The sequence below is a fragment of the Nicotiana tabacum genome, chromosome 12 (genome assembly GCF_000715075.1).
Source record: "Nicotiana tabacum cultivar K326 chromosome 12, ASM71507v2, whole genome shotgun sequence".
Lineage (NCBI taxonomy): Eukaryota > Viridiplantae > Streptophyta > Magnoliopsida > Solanales > Solanaceae > Nicotiana > Nicotiana tabacum.
The window spans coordinates 64,227,223-64,250,581 of NC_134091.1; positions in this window are offsets into that span (position 1 = coordinate 64,227,223).

The window sequence follows — 23,359 nt, forward strand, 5'->3', positions numbered from 1 at the left end:
ATCAGAGGGTCCAGGTTGATCAGGCCCCAGAGTATATTCCTATGCCCCCAGTGGCTCCGGTTCAACATGAGATCAGGGTAACTGCTTCTGAGACAGAGCAACTCAGACTTGAGAGGTACAAGAATTACCACCCACCTACTTTCATCGGACTAGCTTCAGATGATGCTCTGGGTTTTCTTGAGGAGTGTCATCATATTCTCCGCACTATGGGCATTGTGGAGACGAGTGGGGTTTCTTTCACCACTTTCCAGCTGAGGGGAGCAACATATCAGTGGTGGCGTGCCTATGAGCTGAGTAGTCCGGACGAGGCAACCTCACTCACTTGGACTCAGTTTTCAGAGATGTTCTTGCGTGAGTATGTTCCTCAGAGCCTCAGGGATGCTTGGCGCACAAAGTTTGAGCAGTTATGTCAGGGTGTTATGACTGTGTCGGAGTATGCAGTCTGTTTCAGTGAGTTAGCTCGCCATGCACCGGCTCTGGTAGCTACAGTCAGAGAGAGGGTTTGTCGCTTCATTGAGGGACTCCACCCCAGTATTCGGACCAATATGGCCAGGGAGTTAGAGATGGACATCACTTATCAGCAGGCAGTGAGCATTGCCAGGAGAGTGGAGGGCATGTTTGCTCGGGACAGAGAGGAGAGAGAGGCCAAAAGGTCTCGAGAGACTGGTCATTATTCAGGAGCTCGTGCACCAGCAGCATGCTATGGTAGGGGTTTTGTGAGTCGCCCTGTTCATTCAGCTCTTCCAGCAGCCAGCGGTGTTCCAGCTCCTCCTAGACCTCAGGAGCCCTATTATGCACCGCCAGTATCCAATATGCCTCATACTCGAGGTGTTGTTACCGGCCAGTCCAGCAGGACAGGTCTGAGTCAGTCTCAGCCGTCGCGTCTTCCGAGAGATTGTTTTGAGTGTGGTGACACTCGTCACATGGTTAGAGATTGCCCCAGAGCCAGGAGGGGTACACCTTCACAGACTTATCAGCCTCCACGTGCTCCATCGGGTCCTCTGGCCATTCTTCCAGCACCAGCTGCCACCCCACCTCCTCAGCCAGCTCAAAGTGGAGGTCGGGGAGGTTGAGGTCGCCCTAGAGGGGGAGGCCAGGCCAGGTATGTTACACCCTATATTTTCGTACGTAAAAATGCATCGTAAGAAAACTAATGTAGGACCAAAAATAAGATAATATTTAAAAGTATATAAAGTAATTTAATCATGTTACCTCTGAGGTTACAAATATTGAAGATCATGAACAACAAGTACAAAGAGGGTTGCACGGTTCAGAAGCTAAAGCAATTGAAGAAAATAATGTTTCGTCGAAAGTCGACAAGTTGGGAATGTTATAACATATACCTTTGGGGTGAGACTAGGGTGCTTAACATGATAAGGAGATTATGTTATGATTTATATTAGTCGTATGACATCCGTGTGTTATGTTTTGAAGTCAAGCGAGTTGTGGAACAAAAGTCGATGAAAGTCATCACAAGTTACATTCATAAGTTTTACTAAAACTTTGGGTCAAATGTAACTGCGATTTTCTCCCAATATACTTAGAGTTATGGGGTGTTCCACCCATAAAATTAAAGATCTATGAGTATATTTTCCAACGCATTAAACCGTTTGTCAATATGACATTGGAGTAGAATGATATGGACATTTGTGCGATACTGCGCAAGCTGCTAGGTGACAAGTAGGTGTGTCACCTACTTGCTTAAATGTGAGCCCAAAAAAATGGGCCATTTCGGGTCGTCCAAAGAGGCCTTTTAAGGGCCTATTTTCTTCATATATTAGACTTAAAATAGAGCATAATAACCAGACATAAGCTCTGCAAAGAATCCTTCCAAAAATTTCCCACAAACCCTAATTGATTTTCTCTCCCTTTCAAGTTCTAATTGGAGGTAAAACCTAGAGTTTGAAGAACCAAGATAAGAGCTGAGTTATCCAACAAATAAGGTGAGTTTACTGCTCTCTTTCATCCAATCTTTCTTCTGTAAATTCATGGTAAGTCGTTCTATACTTGTAAGAACTCACGGGATGATGATCGGAAGCCGTGAGTTCGAGTTATTCACTTGTAGCGGACTGTTTTGTGGACTGTTTTGTGTTGCTGTTGGGCGGCGTGTTTTACAACTATTTTGTGGAGTTTTGGAGGAGGAAGGGGGTTTATAAACACCATATAAATGTAGGGTGGTTGGCTGGTCGTTCGTCATAACATTTTCGGGTCGTTTGACACTACTACGGTGGTCGTTTTGTGTACGAAGAGATTGGGGTGTGTTGGGCTGTTTTGTAGTATTTGATGGTGTATATAGGGCTGGAAAATGATGTATATATGTTGTTATTGTTCTGTTCTTGTATTGTTGGTGTTATCTTGAATTTGGAGGAAGTAAGGATTATAGGGGAGATGCTGCCCGTTTTAATACAAAATAAGTTTGTCGTTCGTTGTGCGATAGTTGTACCTTTCATAACTTAACGATAGTATTATTATCGTTCTTGTAGATTAAGGTGCAAAGAGGTGAGTTCAACTTGGTGATTGGAAAGATTGTGATAAGGTATATTAAGGCTAAGCCTTCCTTCATTTTGGCATGATCTCGTAGCTACATGTGTTAGTAATGAGACAAAAAGAGAAGTTCATATTCATGAATTTATTCACACTATTCTAGTCTCATAAGTTACAATATTATTCCTTATCGAGACTCTATATTCAATTTTAGTATTGTCTTCTTCCAGTCAAGAGAGCAGCAAGCCTATATATATAGTATTACAGTATTTTCATTACCATCGAGCTATAATCGATGGGCAGGCCCCTATTGGGCAACCTCTGATCAGATGGAAAGTTATATACCGAGCCTACTGTGGCCGAGCGCCTATGAGCGAGCCCAGCATGGTCGAGATACATAGCCTAGTATGGCCGAGCGCCTATGAGCGAGCCTACTATGGCAGAGCAGTTATATATACCGAGCCTTATAAGGCCGTACAATTATTTTACTTACTATATTGAAGGAGTTGAGTCAGTATCAGCAGGTAAGTATATCTCCAGATCATCTTTGACTCCCAGTTACTTCCAGTTATTATATTATCAGTTCAGTTTCAATTTTCAGTTATGTTATTGCCTTACATACTCGGTACATTATTTCGTACTGACGTCCCTTTTCCGGGGACGCTGCATTTCATGCATGCAGGTTCAGATAGACAGACGAGTAGACCTCCTCAGTAGGTGTTTCCAGAGTTTAGCCTGATCGGTAAGCTCCACAACCTTCGGAGTTATCGGGTCTAGGTTTTTGTGTGCATCTGATGTATGTATTTATATATATAATATGGGTAGGTCGGGGCCCTGTTCCGATTACAATATATCTATCAGTAGAGGCTTGTAGACATATCTTGTTGGTTAGTGCAGTATGTTAGGTTTGTAGGCCTGGTATGTATATTTGATGGTTTGTCAGCTGTAGTAGCTATGACGGCCTTGTCGGCCTAGCTTTATATTGATATTTTGTTAGCGCTAGTTTCCATTCAGTTTTATATTTTGCTTCACAAATTGTCTTGCAAGGTGGCCCCATGGCCAAAGTATGACATTATATGTTCAGAGTCCCTTAGTCGCAATTTGGTACGCCGGGTTAGGTGAGGCACCGGGTGCTTGTCTCGCTCCTAGGTTCGGGGCATGTGCACTACAGGGCATTTAGGAGTTGGTTACCCTTCTTTGAAATCTAAATCGTGCTACAGAACTGAGTTATAGGAAATTTGAATTAAACTTATGTGTTGGTGTTTGCATGCACAGATGACGGTGACTAGGAAGACTACTGCTAGCCAGAGGAGAGATACAGCAGTAGGTGAGGGGACCAGCAGGGTACCCCCAGTAGATGGGGCCCAGTCTGAGGCTCAAGGTGAGACCCCTACTCAGCCATTACCGGCTCCTCCACCAACTACGGAGATTCCTAGGGAAACCGCACATCCAGTTCCCCCTCCACTTCCATCAGATCAGGACTTAAGGAGTGCGGTGCATTTGTTGACACAGTTGGTAGCTACCCAGCAACAGGCTAGGGCATCAGCTAGTGCAGGAACTTCTGAGGGGTCTGGGAGTTCAAGGGTCCGAGAGTTTATTGCTTTGAGTCCCCCAGAGTTCACGGGGACAGATCAGAGGGAGGACCTGCAGGATTTCATAGATCAGCTTCACAGGATCTTTCGTGTTATGCATGCCACGGAGAAAGAGGCAGTTGAGCTAGCAGCTTTTCGACTCCGAGATATAGCCATCATTTGGTATGAGGGATGGGAGAGGTTCAGGGGACGTGATGCACCTCCAGCTATTTGGGAGAATTTTTCAGATGCCTTCCTTGACCAGTACTTACCACGGGAGATCCGATAGGCTCGAGTCGATCAGTTTCTAGCCCTCAAGCAGGGTAATATGAGTGTTCGAGAGTATAGTCTCCGTTTTGACTCATTGGCCAGATATGCACCATCCATAGTTGCTACTATGCGGGACAGGATTCACAGGTTTATAGCAGGGTTAACCCCAGAGTTAACCGAGGCATGTGCCACCGCTGCATTGCAGGATAGTATGGATATCTCCCGGATTCAGGCATTCGCCCAGAATATAAAAAAGGGTAGGCGTCGGCAGCAGGGTACAGAAAGGGCTGAGCAAGGGCAACGTAAGAGGATGAGATTTCCCAGGTCTCAGGAGCAATATCAGGGTAGTTATAGGACCCAGTACTTCGGACGGCCACCTAGGCCTCCGCCACCTCAGTTACAGGGTTACAGGTATGACCGCTATAATCAGTCAGGACCAGGTGAGAGCTCACGGGCGTCGGGTTTGCAGCGACAGCGAGGATCTACGCAGACATGGTCATTTCCTCCACTGTGTGACATCTGTGGTAGAGGACACTTGGGCCAATGCCGAGCAGGTTCTGATGCTTGTTATACATGTGGGCGTCCAGGGCATATGATGCGAGATTGCCTAAATAGAGATTCGGGGGGAATGGCACAACCAGCGAGTTCAGCAACAGGATCATCTATGTCCGTGCATCCTTCAGGGCGCGAGTCTTAGTCTTCGGCTGGTAGAGGTCGGGGCAGAGGTAGAGGTTCCAGTTCAAGTGGTAATCAGAACCGTATCTATGCTTTAGCGGGTCGACCGGACCAGGAGTCTTCACCAGACGTTGTGACAGGTATATTAACCATTTGCTCTCACGATGCTTATGCTTTGATAGACCCAGGGTCTACTTTATCGTATATTACCCCATTTGTCGCGAGGAAGTTTGGTATAGTGCCTGAAATACTAAGTGATCCTTTTGCGGTATCTACACCGGTCGGAGAATCGATTATTGCTAGACGGGTTTACCGAGGTTGTACGGTGACAATTTGTAGTCGTCAGACCTCAGCTGACCTAGTTGAGCTAGAGATGATGGATTTTGATGCTATCATGGGCATGGACTGGTTGGCAGCTTGCTATGCCACAGTTGATTGCCGAGCAAAGGCAGCCAAGGGTAGGCAATACACCAACACCCAGAGGTAGGTTTATTTCCTATTTGAAGGCGATGAAAATGATCGCAAAAGGGTGCATTTATCATATTGTGCGAGTTAGAGATGCAGATGCTGAGATACCTACACTTCAGTCTATTCCCGTAGTCAAAGAGTATGTAGATGTGTTTCCAGATGAGCTTCCAGGTATTCCTCCAGAGCGAGAGATTGATTTTAGCATCGATTTGCTTCCAGGAACTCAACCAATATCCGTCCCTCCGTATAGAATGGCACCTGGCGAATTGAAGGAGTTGAAGGAGCAGTTAAAAGATTTGCTGGAGAAAGGTTACATCAGGCTCAGTACCTCACCTTGGGGTGCACCAGTACTATTTGTGCGGAAGAAAGACGGCTCGCTGAGGATGTGTATCGATATTAGGCAGCTGAACAAGGTAACTATTAAGAATAAGTATCCACTTCCAAGGATCGATGACTTGTTTGATCAGTTGTAGGGGGCTAGATGCTTTTCAAAGATAGATTTGAGGTCGGGGTACCACCAGGTCAGAGTTCGGGAAAAAAATATTCCGAAGACAGCCTTCAGGACCAGATATGGCCACTTCGAGTTCCTTGTCATGTCCTTCGGGTTGACTAATGCACCCGCTGTATTTATGGACTTGATGAATAGCCTATTCCGGCCATTTTTAGATCTGTTCGTGATAGTATTTATTGATGATATTCTGGTTTATTCCCGTTCAGAGGATGAGCATGCGGACCACCTACGAGCGGTACTCCAAACCCTCCGTGATCGTAAGTTGTATGCTAAGTTTTCTAAATGTGAGTTCTGGTTGAAGTCTGTAGCATTCTTGGGGCATATTGTATCATATGAAGGGATAAAGGTGGACACTCAGAAGATTGAGGCCGTGAAATCTTGGCCTAGACCTACCACTCCGACAGAGGTTCGTAGCTTTCTAGGCTTAGCGGGATACTATCGGAGGTTCGTAGAGGGTTTTTCTTCCCTTTCGGCACCATTGACGAAGTTGACACAGAAAGAAACTAAGTTTCAATGGACAGAGGCTTGTGAGCGGAGTTTCCAAGAGCTTAAGAACAGGTTGACCTCAGCTCCAGTTCTAACACTTCCAGAGGGTCTAGAGGGTTATGCCGTGTATTGTGATGCATCAGGTGTCGGGTTAGGATGTGTCCTGATGCAACATGGGAAGGTAATTGCGTATGCTTCAAGGCAGTTGAGGAAGCACGAGAGGAATTATCCGACCCACGACCTCGAGTTAGCTGCGGTTGTCCATGCACTTAAGATATGGCGGCATTATTTATATGGTGTTCATGTTGATGTATTTACTGATCATAAAAGCCTACAATATATCTTCAAGCAGAAAGAGTTGAATTTGCGACAGAGGCGATGGCTTGAGTTATTGAAAGATTACGATGTTAACATTCTCTACCATCCAGGGAAAGCTAATGTTGTAGCAGATGTATTAAGTCGCCGATCTATGGGTAGCTTAGCACATGTAGAACCCGAGAAAAGACAATTAGCTAGAGAGATTCATCAATTGTCTTCATTAGGGGTTCGGTTAGTAGATTCTGAGGATGGTGGAGTTGTACTCCAAAACACTACAAAATCATCCCTCATAGCGGAAGTCAAGTAAAGGCAGTACGAGGACCCAGAGTTGGTCGAGCTGAGAGAGCAAGTTCCGCAGCAGAAGAAGCCATTGTTAGAGCTAAAGGGAGATGGGGTTCTCAGATATAGGGGTCGTTTGTGTGTTCCAGATGTAGCAGGGCTACGAGACAGGATTATGTCAGAGGCACATTATTCATGGTATTCCATCCATCCTGGGTCGACGAAGATGTATCATGACATTAAGGATGTGTACTGGTGGAACGATATAAAGAAGAACATTGCTGAGTTTGTCGCCCAATGTACTAGTTGCCAGCAAGTGAAGGTAGAGCACCAGAAGCCTGGAGGGCTAATGCAGACTATAGAGATCCCGACATGGAAATGGGAGGCGATAAACATGGACTTTATCACGGGTTTACCTCGTTCTAATCGTAAGTTCGATTCCATATGGGTGATAGTCGATAGGCTCACGAAATCAGCTCACTTCTTACCGGTCAGATCTACATATACAGCAGAAGATTATGCAAAGTTATATATTAAAGAGATAGTGCAGCTACGCGGAGTACCAGTTTCTATTATATCTGACCGTGGGGCTCAGTTTACAGCACATTTTTGGAGGTCATTTCAGAGAGGTCTAGGGACTCAGGTGAATCTCAGCACAGCTTTTCATCCACAGACGGATGGACAAGCCGAGCGCACAATTCAGACGCTCGAGGATATGTTACGAGTATGTGTGTTGGATTTTAAAAGAAGTTGGGATGAACATCTACCTCTTATCGAGTTTGCATATAATAACAGTTACCACTCCAGTATTCAGATGGCTCCGTATGAGGCTTTGTATGGGCGTAAGTGCAGATCTCCTATAGGGTGGTTTGATGTTGGGGAATCTGGGTTATATGGGCCAGACCTGGTTCAACAGGCCATAGAGAAAGTAAAGCTTATCCGGGAGCGACTGTTGACAGCTCAGAGTCGTCAGAAGTCATATTCTGACGTGCGGCGACGAGACTTAGAGTTCAGGATTAATGACTGGGTATTCTTAAAGGTATCACCTATGAAGGGCGTGATGAGGTTTGGCAAGAAAGGCAAGCTTAGCCCACGGTATATTGGGCCTTATAGGATCATTCGGAGAGTGGGCCAAGTAGCTTATGAGTTAGAGTTGCCCTCAGAATTGGAGTCTGTCCATCCGGTTTTTCACGTATCTATGCTACGGAAGTGCATTGGCGATCCTACCCGAGTGGTGCCCACGGATGATGTACAGATTACAGAGGACTTGTCATACGAGAAAATTCCAGTTGCCATCCTAGACCGACAAATCCGCAATCTACGAAATAAGGAGGTAGCTTCCGTAAAGGTTTTATGGAGGAGCAAGAATGTAGAAGAGATGATGTGGGAATCGGAGGAAGAAATGAAGTCTAAATACCCCCACCTATTTCAAACTGAAGATATGGCTCGAGATGGGATGCTACAACACAGCTCTATTCATGCTAGCAGGTCATCAGGTAAGCTTTTATTTTTCACTTTTAGTATTTATGATTTACGGTTGGTGAGGCAAAGTGTTGCTATTTATAAACATTGGCCATGTGTGGCATGCATAGTATGTTTTCTGGCTACGTACAGGTTGGTGTTAACCTAGTGTACAAAGGATACTCTGGCAAAAGTTTCCAAAGTCTCTAAGAGTAAACATTCGAGGACGAATGTTCCCAAGGGGGAATGATGTTACACCCTATATTTTCGTACGTAAAAATGCATCGTAAGAAAACTAATGTAGGACCAAAAATGAGATAATATTTAAAAGTATATAAAGTAATTTAATCATGTTACCTCTGAGGTTACAAATATTGAAGATCATGAACAACAAGTACAAAGAGGGTTGCACGGTTCAGAAGCTAAAGCAATTGAAGAAAATAATGTTTCGTCGAAAGTCGACAAGTTGGGAATGTTATAACATGTACCTTTGGGGTTAGACTAGGGTGCTTAACATGATAAGGAGATTATGTTATGATTTATATTAGTCATATGACATCCGTGTGTTATGTTTTGAAGTCAAGCGAGTTGTGGAACAAAAGTCGATGAAAGTCATCACAAGTTACATTCATAAGTTTTACTGAAACTTTGGGTCAAATGTAACTGCGATTTTCTCCCAATATACTTAGAGTTATGGGGTGTTCCACCCATCAAATTCAAGATCTATGAGTCTACTTTCCAACGCATTAAAGAGTTTGTCAATACGACATTGGAGTAGAAAGATATGGGCATTTGTGCGATACCGCGCAAGCTGCTAGGTGACAAGTAGGTGTGTCACCTACTTGCTTAAATGTGAGCCCAAAAAAATGGGCCATTTCGGGTCGTCCAAAGAGGCCTTTTAAGGGCATATTTTCTTCATATATTAGACTTAAAATAGAGCATAATAACCAGACATAAGCTCTGCAAAGAATCCTCCCAAAAATTTTCCACAAACCCTAATTGATTTTCTCTCCCTTTCAAGTTCCAATTGGAGGTAAAACCTAGAGTTTGAAGAACCAAGATAAGAGCTGAGTTATCCAACAAATAAGGTGAGTTTACTGCTCTCTTTCATCCAATTTTTCTTCTGTAAATTCATGGTAAGTCGTTCTATACTTGTAAGAACTCACGGGATGGTGATCGGAAGCCGTGAGTTCGAGTTATTCACTTGTAGCGGACTGTTTTGTGGACTGTTTTGTGTTGCTGTTGGGCGGCGTGTTTTACTACTGTTTTGTGGAGTTTTGGAGGAGGAAGGGGGTTTATAAACACCATATAAATGTAGGGTGGTTGGCTGGTCGTTCGTCATAACATTTTCGGGTCGTTTGACACTACTACGGTGGTCATTTTGTGTACGAAGAGATTGGGGTGTGTTGGGCTGTTTTGTAGTATTTGATGGTGTATATAGGGCTGGAAAATGATGTATATATGTTGTTATTGTTCTGTTCTTGTATTGTTGGTGTTATCTTGAATTTGGAGGAAGTAAGGATTATAGGGGAGATGCTGCCCGTTTTAATACAAAATAAGTTTGTCGTTCGTTGTGCGATAGTTGTACCTTTCATAACTTAACGATAGTATTATTATCATTCTTGTAGATTAAAGTGCGAAGAGGTGAGTTCAACTTGGTGATTGGAAAGATTGTGATAAGGTATGTTAAGGCTAAGCCTTCCTTCATTTTGGCATGATCTCGTAGCTACATGTGTTAGTAATGAGACAAAAAGAGAAGTTCATATTCATGAATTTATTCACACTATTCTAGTCTCATAAGTTACAATATTATTAGTATTGTCTTCTTCCAGTCAAGAGAGCAGCAAGCCTATATATACAGTATTACAGTATTTTCATTACCATCGAGCTATAATCGATGGGCAGGCCCCTATTGGGCAACCTCTGATCAGATGGAAAGTTATATACCGAGCCTACTGTGGCCGAGCACCTATGAGCGAGCCCAGCATGGTCGAGATACATAGCCTAGTATGGCCCGAGTGCCTATGAGCGAGCCTACTATGGCAGAGCAGTTATATATACCGAGCCTTATAAGGCCGTACAATTATTTTACTTACTATATTGAAGGAGTTGAGTCAGTATCAGCAGGTAAGTATATCTCCAGATCATCTTTGACTCCCAGTTACTTCCAGTTATTATATTATCAGTTCAGTTTCAATTTTCAGTTATGTTATTGCCTTACATACTCGGTATATTATTTCGTACTGACGTCCCTTTTCCGGGGACGCTGCATTTCATGCATGCAGGTTCGGATAGACAGACGAGTAGACCTCCTCAGTAGGTGTTTCCAGAGTTTAGCCTGATCGATAAGCTCCACAACCTTCGGAGTTAACGGGTCTAGGTTTTTGTGTGCATCTTATGTATGTATTTATATATATGATATGGGTAGGTCGGGGCCCTATTCCGATCACAATATATCTATCAGTAGAGGCTTGTAGACATATCCTGTTGGTTAGTGCAGTATGTTGGGTTTGTAGGCCTGGTATGTATATTTGATGGTTTGCCAGCTGTAGTAGCTATGACGGCCTTGTCGGCCTAGCTTTATATTGATGTTTAGTTAGCGCTAGTTTCCATTCAGTTTTATATTTTGCTTCGCAAATTGTCTTGCAAGGTGGCCCCATGGCCAAAGTATGACATTATATGTTCAGAGTCCCTTAGTCACAATTTGGTACGCCAGGTTAGATGAGGCACCGGGTGCTTGTCTCGCTCCTAGGTTCGGGGCGTGACAAGGTATTATTCCTTTCCAGCCTGTTCAGAGGTCGTTGCTTTAGATTTAGTCATCACAGGTATCGTCCCTATCTGTCATAGTGTTGCATCAGTATTATTTGACCTAGGCTCTACGTATTCATATGTGTCTTCTTATTTTGCTCCATATTTGGGGATATCTCGAGATTCTTTGAGTTCCCCTGTTTAGGTATCTACTCCCGTGGGAGATTCTCTCATTGTGGACCGTGTATATCAGTCGTGTTTGATTGCTCTTAGTGGTTTTAGGGCCAGAGCCAATTTGTTATTACTCAGTATGGTAGATTTTGATGTTATCTTAGGCATGGACTGGTTGTCGCCCCATTATGCTATTCTTGATTGTCACGCTAAGATCATGACGCTGGCTATGCCAGGCGTGCCGAGATTAGAGTGGGGAGGTACCTTAGAGTATACTTCCCATAGGGTCATTTCATTTCTTAAGGCTCAACGAATGGTTGAGAAGGGGTGTGATGCGTATTTGGCCTATGTGAGAGATGTCAGTATTGATACCCCTACAGTTGAGTCAGTTCCAGTAGTGAGGGACTTTCCAGATGTGTTTCCAGCTGATCTTCCGGGCATGCCGCCCAACAGAGATATTGATTTTGGCATTGATTTATTGCCGGGTACTCAGCCCATCTCTATCCCTCCATATCGCATGGCTCCTTCTGAATTAAAGGAGTTGAAGGAGCAGTTACAGGAGTTGCTTGAAAAGGGCTTCATTCTGCCCAGTGTGTCACCTTGGGGTGCTCCTATCTTATTTGTGAAGAAGAAGGATGGTTCTATGCGGATGTGTATTGATTACTGCCAGTTGAACAAAATCAAAGTGAAGAACAGGTATCCATTTCCTCGTATTGATGACTTATTTGATTAGTTACAGGGTGCTAGAGTGTTTTCCAAGATTGACTTACGTTCAGGTTATCATAAGTTAAAGATTCGGGAGTCGGATATCCCGAAGACTGCTTTCAGGACCAGATATGGTCACTATGAGTTTCTTGTCATGTCATTTGGGCTGACCAATGCCCCATCAACCTTTATGCATTTGATGCACAGTGTGTTCCGGCCTTATCTTGATTCCTTCATCATTGTGTTTATTGATGACATCCTGGTATATTCCCGGTCTCGGGAAGATCATGAGCAGCACCTGCGGACCGTGCTTCAGACTTTGAGGGAGAAGAAATTGTATGCAAAATTTTCTAAGTGTGAATTCTGGCTTGATTCAGTGGCATTCTTGGGCCACATAGTGTCTTGCGATGGGATCAAGGTAGATCCGAAGAAGGTGGAGGCAGTACAGAGTTGGCCTAGACCGTCATCAGCTACGGAAATCCATAGTTTCCTTGGTTTGGCGGGGTATTATCGTCGCCTTGTGTGGGGATTTTTATCCATTGCAGCACCTATGACCAGGCTGACTCAGAAGGGTGCTCCGTTCAGGTGGACCGAGGAGTGTAAGGAGAGATTTCAAAAGCTCGAGACAGCGATTTGACTACAGCCCCAGTATTAGTATTGCCTACAGGTTCGGGGTCGTACACTGTCTATTGTGATGCCTCGAGGATTGGCCTTGGAGCGGTGTTAATGCAGGACGGTAGGGTGATTGCCTACGCTTCTAGATAGTTGAAGGTGCATGAGAAGAATTATCCGGTTCATGATCTCGAGTTAGCAGCTATTGTTCACGCCCTGAAGATCTGGCATCATTATTTGTACGGTGTTCCCTGTGAGATTTACACTAATCACCGGAGTTTGCAGCACTTGTTCAGGCAGAAGGACCTTAATTTGCGTCAGCGGAGGTGGTTGGAGCTACTTAAAGACTATGATATCACTATATTGTACCACCCAGGGAAGGCCAATGTAGTGGCCGACGCCTTGAGTTGTCGGGCAGAGAGTTTGGGGAGTTTGGCATATCTTCTAGCAACTGAGAGGCCCTTAGCCTTGGATGTTCAGGCCTTATCCAGCCAGTTCGTGAGATTGGATATTTTAGAGCCTAGCCGGGTATTAGCTTGTTTGGTTGCTCGGTCTTCTCTATATGACCGTATCAGGGAGTGCCAGTATGATGATCCTCATCTTCTAGTTCTTCAGGACAGGGTTCGGCGAGGTGATACCAGAGATATGACTATTGGTGATGACGGTGTGATGAGGATGCAGGGCCGGATCTGTGTGCCCAATGTAGATGGGCTTTGGGAGTTGATTCTCGAGGAGGCCCACAGCTCGCGGTACTCCATTCATCCCGGTGCCACAAAGATGTACCAGGATTTGAGGCAGCACTACTGGTGGAGGAGGATGAAGAAGGATATAGTTGGGTTTGTGGCCAAGTGCCTCAACTATCAGCAGGTCAAATATGAGCACCAGAGGCAGGGTGGATTACTTCAGAGGTTAGAGATCCCAGAGTGGAAGTGTGAGCAGATCACCATGGACTTTGTAGTTAGACTTCCACGGACTTTGAGAAGGTTTGATGCTATTTGGGTGATCATGGATCGGCTGACCAAGTCAGCTCATTTTATTCCAGTGTTGACCACTTATTCTTCTGAGAAGTTGGCTGAGATTTATATCAGAGAGATTGTCTGCCTTCATTGTATCCATCATTTCAGATAGAGGTACACAGTTCACATCACGGTTTTGGAGATCCGTACAGCAGGAGTTGGGTACTAGGGTGGAGCTGAGTACAGCCTTTCACCCTCATATGGACGGGCAGTCCGAGCGCACGATTTAGATTCTTGAGGATATGCTCTATGCATGTGTGATGGAGTTCAGGGGGTCATAGGACTAATACTTGCCACTTACAGAGTTCACTTACAACAACAGTTACCAGTCCAGCATTCAGATGGCACCATATGAGGTTTTGTATGGTAGGTGGTGCCGGTCCCCTGTGGGATGGTTTGAGCCGGGCGAGGCCCGATTGTTGGGTACAGATTTGGTCCAGGATGCCCTGGATAAGGTGAAGGTGATTCAGGAGAGCCTTCGCACAGCACAGTCCAAGCAGAAGAGTTATGCAGACCGTAATGTTTGTGATTTGGCATTTATGGTTGGTGAGCGGTTCTTGCTTTGGGTATCGCCTATGAAGGGTGTGATGAGGTTCGGGAAGAAGGGCAAGCTGAGCCTAAGGTTCATTGGTCCTTTTGAGATATTGCGGCGAGTTGGGGAGGTTGCTTATGCGCTTGTTTTGCCTCCCAGCCTAGCAGGAGTTCACCCGGTATTCCATGTGTCTATGCTCCGAAAGTATCACGGTGATCCAACTCATGTATTTGATTTTAGCTCAGTCCAGTTGGACAAGGATCTATCTTATGTTGAGGAGCCAGTAGCCATTGTGGACAGGCAGGTCAGAAAGCTCAGGTCAAAGAATATTGCTTTAGTAAAGGTCCAGTGGAGAGCTAAGTCGGTCGAGGAGGCGACTTGGGAGACCGAGCAGGATATGCGCAGCCACTACCCTTATCTTTTCATAGTTTCAGGTATGTCTTTATACTCGTTCGAGGACAGACGATTGTTTTAAGAGGGGGAGGATGTAACGACCCGGCCGGTCATTTTGAGAATTAGAGCCTCGATCCCCTAATAACTGTTTTCCCACATTTTTTTCCGCTATTGAGACTTGCCTGAGTGATTGGTTATGGAATTCAGAGAGTTTTGGGACACTTAGTCCCTAGTTGTGAGTTTAAGCCTTAGAGTTTGGACCGTAGTTGGAACTGTGTGAAGACGGATCCGGAATGGAATTCCGTCAACTCCGTTAGCTCCGTTGAGTGACTTGGTTGTTAGGAGCGTGTCCGAAATGTGTTTTGGAGGCCTGTGGTAGATTTGGGCTTGAATTGGCGAAAGTTAGTTTTTCGGCGATTTCGGCCGATAGTGAAAATTTTGATATCGAACTCGGAATGGAATTCCGAAAGTGGCTGTAGGTTCGTAGTGTCATTTGTGACCTGTGTGTACAATTTGAGGTCATTCGGACTAGATTTGATGTCAGAATTTGGAAAAATTTAAATTCTTATGCTTGAATCCGTGCTTAATTCATGATTTTGGTGTTGTTCGATGCGGTTTGAAGGCTCGACTAAGTTCGTATGGTGTTTTAGGATTTTTTGGTATGTTTGTTTGAGGTCCCGGGGGCCTCGGGTGTGTTTCGGATGCTTAACGGAAAGAATTTGGACTTAGGAAAAATCTGGTGCCTTTGCTGGTTCTGGTGTTTCGCACCTGCGGAAGGGAGGCCGCAAGTGCGAGAGCCGCAGGTGCGGAACCTGGCTACCTTAGTGAAATTCGCAGATGTGCCGATTTGGACCATAGGTGCGGTATCCGCAAGTGCGAGGAATTGCCCGCAGATGCGGCCCCAGCCCGGATAAGTGACCTTCGCACCTGCGATGATTTTTTCCGCAGGTGCGTGATCGCAGATGCGGCCCCATGAGCGCAGGTGCGGAAATCGCTGGATTGAAGAGGCAGCTTCAAGTGTTCATTCCTCATTTTTTCACCAATTTGATTTAGAGCTCAGTGGGAGACGATTTCCTGAGGGATTTTGAAGGAGAACTATTGGGTAACTAATTCTAACTCTATTTTGATCGTAATACATTAATCTATTATTGTTTTCCTCGTCAATTTAAGGAATTTGAGGGTAGAAGTTTGGAAATGGGAAAAAAGGTTCCCCAATTGAAAATCTGAGATTTGAATGGGAATTTGACGTCGGATTTAGATAATTTTTGTTCGAATGAACTCGTGAGTGAATGGGTATTCAAAATTTATAATTTTTACCCGATTCCGAGGCGTGGGCCCGGGGAGACTTTTTGGGCGTTTTTAGATTTACATTATACAAATTAATTTGAATAGATTCGGGCCATTTGGAGTCAGATACTCGTGGCAAGAACGTGATATCGAGTTGATTTGAGCGGTTCGATGTAATTGTCTTGCCTAATCTTGTGTTGGGGACTTTCCCTTAGGATGTTTGATATCAATTGATGTGTGGGCGCCGTGTACGTGAGGTGACGAGTACGTACACAGGCTATTAATGCAAAAATCCCATTTTTCCTTTCTTAATCATAAACTGTTTATCCTTAATAAATTGCACTAATACGTTTAATTTTTAAACTTAGACTAGAGAAGCATGCTTACGTGTTTTAACTGCCTATTTGACATTCTGTGTGCCATGCTTAGTTAAGTCCCTACTTTTCTTATCTGTGTTCAGTATAAACTGTATAACTCGATGTTATACCTGCCATTTCATCTTGCGTTGCATATTTAAATTGAGACTACGGACGTATTCCGGGAGATCCCCATGTCTTGCATATTTATTTTGGGACTACGGACGTATTCTGGGAGATCCCCCAGCACTGCATATTTACTTTGGGACTACGGACGTATTCCGGGAGATCCCCCAGCACTGCATATTTACTTTGGGACTACAGACGTATTCCGGGAGATCCCAAAATACTGTATATTCATTTGGAACTACGGGACGGTATCCCGGGAGATTTCCCACTGTGTTTACCTTGTTCTGAGCCGAGGACTCCCTTAACTGTTAAATTTTTGAGAATTTCTTTAACTGTGTTACCGTAAATTTTACATATATCTTTTATTGTTTAATTTATTATATTTACTCCGGTAGGGCCTTGACCTGATTTCGTCACTACTCGATGGCGGTTAAGCTTGGCACTTACTGGGTACCATTGTGGTGTACTCATGCCCTTCCCTGCGCATATTTTTGTGTGCAGATCCATGTGCGAGCTATCAGCCTCGGGTTAGTGCGTGCTGCTGATTTTAGGAGACTTCAAGGTACTATTGCTTGCGTCCGCAGATCATCGGAGTCCCCTTCTACTCCCTCGCCTAGATACTTTTTTTTATTATCTTCAGACTTTTGTATAGAGCTACATAGATTATAGCAGCTTGTGACTTAGTGATATTCCGGGTCTTGGAAAATTATTTTGTATATGCCGAGTGGTACTACTCTTGGCTATTCACAATATGCTGTTTATCTTTAAAATATTGTGTTTTCTTTACATTTTTTGTAATATTAGGCTTACCTAGTTGTAAAGACTAGGTGCCATCACGACACTTTACGGAGGGTTAATTTGGGTCGTGACATACCCAAAACTTAGTTGATTTCAAATTCCTAAATATTAGGAAAGTAACTTAAATTACAATTGTGTCCAATGTGAAATATGTTTTTAAAGGGTAAAAAAGGGGAATGGCATTTCGCTAAGGGGCCTTCGTGCTTTTAATATAGTATAGATAGATAGATATAGATATATAGAATATAAATATAGATTGATACTATATGATGTATGTATATTAGGCCTATTAATAATGATTTATGTAGGTGAAATCATAATCGATCTTACATTTGTAAATGCTTGTAACGACCCAGCCGGTCATTTTGAGTGTATTAGCCCTGATCCCTTATTTAATGCTTCCCCCATATTTGTTTCTACTTATGAGACTTGCCGGGAGGTTTTGTTGTGGTTTCGGAGTGATTTGGGACACTTAGTCCCTAAAACGGAAGCTGAAGTCTTAGGATTTTGACTATAGTTGGAACTGTGTGAAGACGACTCTAGAATAGAGTTTCATCGATTCCGTTAGCTATGGACTGTGAATTGGAGATCCGTAGCTGATTTAGGCTTGAATTGGCAAAAGTCAAATTTTTTGAGATTTTGACCGGCAGTGGACTTTTTGATATCGGGGTCGAATTCCGATTCCGGAGGTTGGAGTAGGTCTGTAATGTCAATTATGACTTGTGTGCAAAATTTAAGGTCAATCAAATAGGATTTGATAGGTTTCGGCATCGGTTGTAGAAATTTAAAGTTTCAAGTTCATTAAGTATGAATCGGAGGGTGATTCGTGTTCTTAGCGTTGTTTGATGTGATTTGAGGGCTCGACTAAGTTCATATGGTGTTGTAGGACTTATTGGTATGTTTTTTGAGGTCCCGGGGGCCTCGGGTGAGTTTCGGATGCTTAACGGGTCGAAATTGGACTTGTGTGAGTTGCTGAAGCTTTCAAGCTTCTGGTGTAATCGCAACTGCGCTGGGTTGTCCGCAGGTGCGGGAGCGCATGTGCGAATCGATGAGCGCAGAAACAGAGTGGAGAGGTTTGGTCAGGGGTCGCAGGTGTGAGGAAAATCCTGCATCTGCGATGCCTGTAGATGCGTTAGAGCAACCGCAGGAGCGAAGGAAAACCGCTAAAGCGGAACATCATCCGCAGGTGCGACCACCTGGTTGCAGAAGGGGTCCCAGTCACCTTAAGTCATTTTTTCACCTGCGATGAAATTTCCACAGGTGCGACCGTTGGTCCGCAGATGCGGAAATGCCTAGGCAGAACCTTTTTTAAGCGAGGCTTCGAGGGTTGGCCATTTTTTATCAAAACTTGAGATAGGGAGCTCGGATTTGGATGAGATTTTGAGGGATTTTTAGAGACATCGATTTGGTAATGATTCTTCACTTGTTTTTGGTTATATCCCACTAATCTATCATTAATTCTATACTTCAATTTCGGATTTGGTTGAAAATTTTGGAAAAAATGGGAGAAGTTCTTCAACTAAGCTTTTGAGTTTTGATTGAGATTTTGATATCAGATTTGGATAATTTTGGTACAAGTGAACTCGTGAGTGAATGAGTGTTCATATTTTGTGACTTTTACCCGAGTGTGAGACGTGACCCCGGGGAGGCTTTTTTGAGCGATTTTCTAATTTCTTGCTTTAGCTTTGATTTCATTAATTAGATTAGTTTCTTATAGTTGTATTTACAGTATGTAATTGATTTTGGCTAGATTTGGGCAATTTGGAATTAGATATTCATGGAAAAGGCATTGTTACCGATTGATTGAGCTTGGTTCGAGGTAAGTGGCTTGTCTAACCTTGTGTTGGGGAAATTCCCGTAGTATTTGGTACTGTTGTGATATGTGAGTGTCGTGTACGTAAGGTGACGAGTACGTACATGGGATATTGTTGTAAAACCCAATTTATTTTACTAAGTAGCAACCTGGTTTTCCTTTAATTTGAGTTATACCGTTTAAATATTAGTCTGTTTTCATTCTTAATTGAGCTATTCCAATATGTGTAGTTATCCTGTTTAGTCTAATATCACATGTCTAGTTGATTTCCTGCTTTTTCCTTGTTCTTTATCAGTATAACTGTAGAAATCTTGTTGTTAACTATCATATTTATCGGTTGAGTTGTGTGTTTACTTTGAGACTACGAGGCGGTTCCTCGAGAGTTCTCCCTGCACATTTACTTTTGAGACTACGAGGCGGTTCCTTGGGAGTTCTCCCTGTATATTTACTTTTGAGACTACGAAGTGGTTCCTCGGGAGTTCTCCCTGTATATTTACTTTTTAGACTACGAGGCGGTTCCTCGGGAGTTCTCCCTGTTTATTTACTTTTGAGACTATGAGGCGGTTCCTCGGGAGTTCTCCCTGAATATTTACTTTTGAGACTACGAAGCGGTTCCTCGAGAGTTCTCCCTACACATTTACTTTTGAGACTATGAGGCGGTTCCTCGGGAGTTCTCCCTGCATATTAACTTTTGTGACTACGAGGCGGTACCTCGGGAGTTCTCCCTGTATATTTATTTTGGGACTACGAGACGGTATCTCGGGAGATACCCTGCTGTTTACCCCTGTGTGTTGTACTGTTTCCTTGCTGTGTTTCCTTTTGTTAAATTCTATTCTCTTAGTATACTGCATATTCTCCTGCTTTATTTATTATATACCAGTGGGCCTGACCTGACCTCGTCACTACTCGACCGAGGTTAAGCTTGGCACTTACTGGGTATCGTTGTTGTGTACTCATACTACTCTTCTGTACAGATTTTTGTGTGCAGATCCAGGTACTTCTTATCATCCCCGCTACTAGCTGAGAGTGCTTGCTGTTGTACGGAGAATTCAAGGTACATCTGACATGTCCGCGGACCTCGGAGTCCCCCTCTATTCTCTCCTATGTCATTTACCTTCCGGACTTCTTTTGTTAGACTTTGGTGTATAGAGATACTAGTTTCCTCCTGTAGCTTGTGACTTATGATGTTTCGGGTTTTGGGAAGACTGTGTATTTAAAGAGTATTGGTTATTGTACTTGCCGAGCGGTATTGTTACTAGTTATTTAGTTATCCACTGCTGTTAGTTGCCAAGTTTTACTTTTGTTTTGTTATTTTCCGCAATTTGTTAGGCTTACCTAGTCGTAGAGACTAGGTGTCGTCACGATGTTATACGGAGGGAGTTGGGTCATGAGAAGTTGGTATCAGAGCTCTAGGTTCATAGGTGTCGTGAGTCACAAGCCGGTTTATTAGAGTCTCGCGGATCTGTACGGAGACGTCTGTACTTATCTTCGGGAGGCTATAGAACTGTTAGGAACCCGCGCCCCCTGCTATAGCCGTGAATGGTGAGGACACATACAGGCGGATCTGATGACCAGGAACCCGCGCCCCCTGCTATAGCCGCTAGAGGCCGGGGCCGGGGTTAAGGCCGAGGACGTCCATGTGGTGCAGCCAGAGCCCCCGCACCCGCTGCCACAGAGGAGCCCCCAGAAGCTCCAGCCGGAGGGCAGACACCTGAGATACTTGTTGTTGGACCAACCCTCCAGGAGACTCCAGCCCAGTCTCTAAGCATGTTCAGCACCTTAGCTCAGGCTGTATTGATTCCACTTGCTCCTGCCACATCTCAGGCTGGGGGAGGAGTACATACTCCCGTCGTCGGTACCGCAGAGCAGCGAGTTCAGGTAGACTAGGATCTAGAGATCACACCTGTCACGCCCCAACCTCGGGAGGTGCGACCAGCGCTCAACCGAGTGAACCCGGTCGAGCACGCCTGTTAGATACTTTCTACCCAACTCACCCATGATCAATAGAAGACATGATTTCATTAATTAGACTGTAGGAAGATCATATATACAATACTAAATCGTCTCATTGGTTACATCATTTTTTTAAGTTTCAAGATTCACACATTCTTATGATTCGAGTGGAACAAGAGACCAAAACACAACATAATCTGTTTGACTTTTCTAGCGTCCATGCATAACCCACATAGTGTCTACGGAGCCTCTAAAAGATACAAAGAAGTACAATGATAGTGCCGGCAACAAGGCCCCGGCTATACCTCAAAACGTGATAACAAAATGTACAAAAGATACATGACCCTGAAATGAGGTGGGGCTCACCAAGTCTGCTAGGAGGAAGGTGTACTACTATCGCTGATCAACACCGCCTGCTATGGAACCACCTGCATCCATTTAAAGATGTAGCGCTCCTGGCAAAAGGGACGTTAGTACTGTCGAATAGTATTAGTATGTAAAGCTAAACACCATCTCAATAGAATGAATAATAATACAAGGGGAAACAGTCAAGAACTCAATAAGAGCTTCAAACAATACTAAATCATCAAATAAGGATCACATAAGTTCTCAAGTCAATTTCCATGTTATTAGGTTGGGTGATCATTAGTGGCGATATACAATATTCACAATACCACCGTATTCTTATACGGAGTCCGATCACGACCCGATCGGCTAGGTCGTCTCATTTGATACATCAACCATAACCACAATTTCAATTATCATTTTCAGCAGAGTGACCACCATGTATGCGGCATGGCATCCGATCACGGCCCGATCGGCTAGGCCGTCTCACCCAAGACATTACCTTTTTTAGTCAATCATATCACATCATACTTCTTTCATATCCTTTCGATTTATTGGCACTAATTGTCACCATTATAAAGTCATTCTTGGAACTTGGCCATATTTCATAATTTCAGTTCCCTTTTCCATATTCAAACATCATTATCATTATCAACAACAATAAGGCTTTCCATTCAATACATTAAATTCACATAAGAGCAATTTGGGAATCTTAGGCACATAGGGGCTTTTCATACAATTTGGCATAATAACCTTTATTTCGATCTTGACTTGAAGTCTTAACATTCCTGACACATATTCCACATTTTTATACACATCCTCAAATGGCAAGATGACATGATGAAGCATTTAGAATAAATATTGAACATATATCCTTCAACACAAACACATTAGGAATAACCAATTCAATAATGGTCAAGGACTTTACACCAGTCACATGAACACCGTGGGATTCAATTCTAAGAAGAAGGGGGTTTAGCCAACATACCTCAATTGAGCTTCCTTTAAACTCTAAAACATTCTGGAATTCTTAGCACTTCAATCTATTTTAGAAATATAATAAGTTGGACCAAAATTAGGAAGATGGTCATGATTCTAGCTCATTTGAGCATATTATCAAACACTAGGTGTGCATCAATATTTTAAGGCCGTTTTGTGGAAGATTCCATCATTCCCCAACCCATTCTCTACTATTTCTTAGCTCACAAACTTCCCACATACTTCAAGACTACATGAATGCAAGACAACAACCCCCACACCCAATAATTGTCTCTCTAATTATCCCATTTTATAAAAATTTTAAATTGAGAGCTAGGACATAGATTCTTACCTTTAGGATGAAGACTTCCTTTGTTAATCCTCAATGATTGATCAAGGATTGATGGATAATAGGTTGAAGGTTACTCCCCCACTCTAAGAACTCTCTCTCACTCTAAAAATATCATAAATGTGCTAAAACCGGGCTATGGCATATGTTTTAACGAAGAATGGTCAGGTTGAAAACCCCTAAAAATGAAGCCCCGGGACAGGATATGCGGTCTCATATGGGACCGCAGAATAGATATGCGGTCTGCATATCGACCGCACAAATTGGGTTCCAAAACTGGAAAGAAACTGACTGGGTCTGCGGTCACTATGCGGCCTACAGACCTGTTCTGCGGTCGCATAATGCGCTGCAGAACCTCCCTCCACCAAACTCTAAGGCTGATTGTGCGACAAGAGTGCGGCTCACGAAATGATTATGCGGTCCCATACTGGGCCGCGAAAATGATATCAAAATGACCAGAAAAACTGTCTCACTATGCGACCATTATGCAGTCTGCAGAGTGATTATGCGGCCGCAGAATGGGCCACATAAATGCCTATTTCTGCCAAATATTTTCCTTCAACTCCCCAGCTCACTATTCAATCTAAAAAGTTTGAACCGAGGCTCGCAAGCTCAACGCGAAGAATTTCTACTATTATTAACCTTTACGCC